General features: G+C 34.2%; 1 non-coding gene across 1 annotated transcript; it reads left to right on the top strand.

Moving 5' to 3' along the window:
• Window positions 1-1540: 1540 nt before the first annotated feature.
• On the top strand, window positions 1541-1612 carry Smp_tRNA_02381_Pseudo_CGA.1.1. Its single transcript has one exon. It is a non-coding gene (tRNA).
• The last annotated feature ends 2187 nt before the right edge of the window (window positions 1613-3799 follow it).

Raw genomic sequence — 3799 nt, 5'->3', positions numbered from 1 at the left:
TTCTGGCGTATAGTAAAAGTAATCATTTCAATTTTGTTGATCGAATTGTTAAAAAAAGAAGTCACGTAATATGTAGTCACAAAGAAAATCAACAGTTTTGAGTAATGGTACATTAATCAAACGAGAGTTTGCATTAAAAGAATCCAGTCTTTCCCTTAACTTGAATGTCACTAAAAAGATAAACTAGTTCAAATGTGTCTTTTAAAAAACTTACATAATTTATTATGTATCGGATTTAGCAATTTCACAAATCATTTTGCTAGTTTACACCCAGTTGATCATCATAAAGATAATAGTGGTCTTAATAGATTATTGCAATCATGAATTTTATGTAACTCGTATAAATTTGGTAGTTCACAAGCGATCAGCATTAAAACATTGATCTCCTCCTTGTTAGCATAAGCCATGTTAAGAAGTTTCACTAGATTTTAGTTTACTTTAGTTTCCAATTTGACGGGACATTTTTCAAAAACTTACTATCATCGCAAATGTTGCATTAAACGTTTTCCCTAGAGTCACATTTCTTCCTAACAGTCACAGCCATACCTAGTCGTCTCCGAGGCTAGATTAATTTCCAATGACACCAGAAACTTGCTCATTTTATGCATAAGAAAGAATATCATAATCAATGTTTAGGAAAATAATGACTGTAATATGGTACCTTTTTAATTTAAATGGTAAGACTGTTTGTACAGGACAAAAATAATAGTAAATACTACGTTGGAATCAGATGAATCGTAGCACATTCACTATGTTATCTGGTAATTTAAAGCTTGTTGCTACGAAACTAGCTCCCCTTCTCTACGATTACTGATTGCACACATGTGTATGTTTATGTGCCATATAATTTTTATTGTCTTTTGGTTATTTATTAATCAGTAAAATCAATCTCTTGAATCAGCCGCTACTTTGATCGACTTGTGGACAACTCTATTAACTATCACGATGAACAATTCTGGTGTGAATGATACATGTTACATAAGCTTTTTCGATTATGTAAATGATACCATTAATGACTGAGAGTAGAGGTTCTCAATTCCTTATGGATAACTTTTAAACATTCAGTATATGCTGTCTTTCTTTTACGCTAGTGTCTTATGGGGCATTTCAATTAACATATTGTCAAATATAACCAAAAAAATCAATTGAATATTCCTTATTACTTTTGTATTTTAATCAAGCAGGATACAAATGAAAGTATAAATTATAGAGTTGAGATCATGAGTCAATTGAAGCTAGACTACCATGGAAAACCTGGAAGCACTGGACGGCCGTTTCGTCCTATTATGGGACTCCTCAGCATGACTCATGATCTCAACTCTATAAAAATACTAAAATCTCCACAAAACCCCTTCTGATAATAATCAGGTGCTCACTAGTGACTGACTCCTTGAGGTATTTCCTGGAGTTCTAGTGAGAAGCAGTAACCGGTGGAGTTCAACCAGGTCTGTTGTGAGATAGGAACTCACTGATGACATTGGTGAATGGTTGCTCAATTTCGTGAATCAGTTGAAGTTAGAAATTAACACCGTTGGATGCCAGCTCAGTGGTCTATCGGTTAAGGGCTTCGGCTCGAAACTGGTAGGTCCTGGGTTCGAATCCCGCGAGAGTGGGTTCGTGGACGCGCACTGCTGAGGAGTCCCATAATAGGACGAAACGGTCGTCCAGTGCTTCCAGGTTTTCCATGGTAGTCTAGCTTCAATTGACTCATGATCTCAACTCTATAAAAATACTAAAATCTCCACAAAACCCCTTCTGAAAGTATAAATTATTTGATAAGTTTACTCTAATTAAAATTTACAATCTGAAATCGGTACATCATTTTTAACTCTTAATGAAATTGGATATTTTCACCCGATTAACACTCAAAGGTTTCCCAGCTTCTCCATTTTTGATACTTAATATATGATTAAATATTTAAAACATTTTGTCATTCATTATTTTAAAAATGAAATTGTGATTCTATTTCACCAGTACACTTTTAATTTCTGTTAATTAACATATTGAATTCAACGCTTTATACATTTTTTTCAGTATTTCAATAGATGAACTTGTAAAAACTAACCGCCGGCGACCATACCACGTTGAAAGCGCCGGTTCTCGTCCGGTCACCGCAGTTAAGCGACGTTGGACCCGGTCAGTACTTTAAGCCCCCAAATGCCATGGTACGGCTGAGAGTGGGGAGAGTTCGCTCTCCCTCTCGAAATGCTCTCACATGGCCACGCGTATATAGCCTCTGCCAGGGAAGTCCTACTCACTGCCTTCTCGTGGCATTACTGTTGTTTACGAAATTGAGAGGACGAAAGAGAATGTCCGGCGCTTTAACCGGGTTGGTGGGACACGAATTCACTACGGGGGTTGGAAAACCCTGATTTCAAACCAATGGTGCACATGGGCTCCAGTATCCTTCTATTTCTATTTCTTCTATTTCGTTTCTTTTCATTTGAATTCTACCAAATTTATATTGTTAAATTATGTCATTCAATTTATAATTTGTTTTTTTTCTAGACCTTAATTTCTCTGAAGAGAAAATAAATAGATTTATGATTGAAAAATATTTTTCATGCTTTTATAAACACATTTTCGTTGTTAAAATGTTGAACCACCTGATTTACGACAATTCAATATGATTGACTGATATATACCTACAAAAGGAAATTATAGATGCAACCATCCAAACAAGGCTTGCCAATTAGAAAAATTTTTTATTTGTTGTAAATAATTTACCAGTAATGCCTTATTTCACGAGTAATATTCTATCTTTAATAGATGTTTAGTGTATGTTAACATATAATCATAACCAACACATTCTCTCGAAAGTGGTTGTATATTACTAACATTAATTATTGAGTAATGAAAAGTCATTTAATCAACAAGCTTTCAGATACTACGCAACTACCCTATAGCTCTGTAAATTTCTGAATTGGTTAAGTGGATTTATGGAGAGTGTTGAATCCTGTAGTTGATATCAATATAAGTAGGTATAGTAAGACAATCATTTCGATCCACCAATTTAAGCCTAACCCTTGTGTACAAAAATAGTATGTTTAATCCATTAATTTTGCCATTGTATTAGCCTTCCTTTTATTTCCAACGATCTGTCGTTTTTCCTACACCTTAATTATCCATTATTACAACCTTTAATTATTCTGTTCTTAATATATATAAAGTGTATAACTATCTTCATCTTAACATTTTTCATCGGCCAATTATTACATCACATTCTTTCAATATCCGATATTTGTAAACAATTTATGACACGATAACACTTCAGTTTAAATAATTATTCAAAGCCATTCTATTTCACTATAGACTACTATTTTTTAGCAAAGAAATTAATTACAAATACTATTGTACAGCTTGAGTAAATCAAATCGTCGAAGAGCAAAGATCTCCTTGCTGAAGTTTTTCTTTTTCTTTAATCTTACAACTGATCTCTTTCCTTAATTAGTAAACGTTAGCAATGTATACCTACAGTGTTTAAAAGAATGGTACTCTCCATATAGACTCATAATCAAAAACATGACTCAGCCTCTGTATAACTGTATATTTAGTGATAACGTATGTCATTGAAATCACGAACTGATCAAATTTAGACCACTATTGAAAACTTAGAAGCATTAGACGGCCGTTACGTTCTAGTATGGAACCACTCAGGAATGTATATATACGAGTCCACAAGAGCGAATAGAGCCCATAAACTTCATTCTAAGCCTCTAAACCACTGAGACGCGAGCCATTGGTGTAAAAATCGTGGATGCACACTGCTGAGGAGTCCCATATCAGTATGAAACGACGG

Source organism: Schistosoma mansoni, assembly GCF_000237925.1.
Source record: "Schistosoma mansoni, WGS project CABG00000000 data, chromosome 2 unplaced supercontig 0108, strain Puerto Rico, whole genome shotgun sequence".
Classification (NCBI taxonomy): Eukaryota; Metazoa; Platyhelminthes; class Trematoda; order Strigeidida; family Schistosomatidae; genus Schistosoma; species Schistosoma mansoni.
The sequence above is the reverse complement of the archived record's forward strand: the minus strand, read 5'-3'. Positions and strand labels throughout refer to the sequence as shown.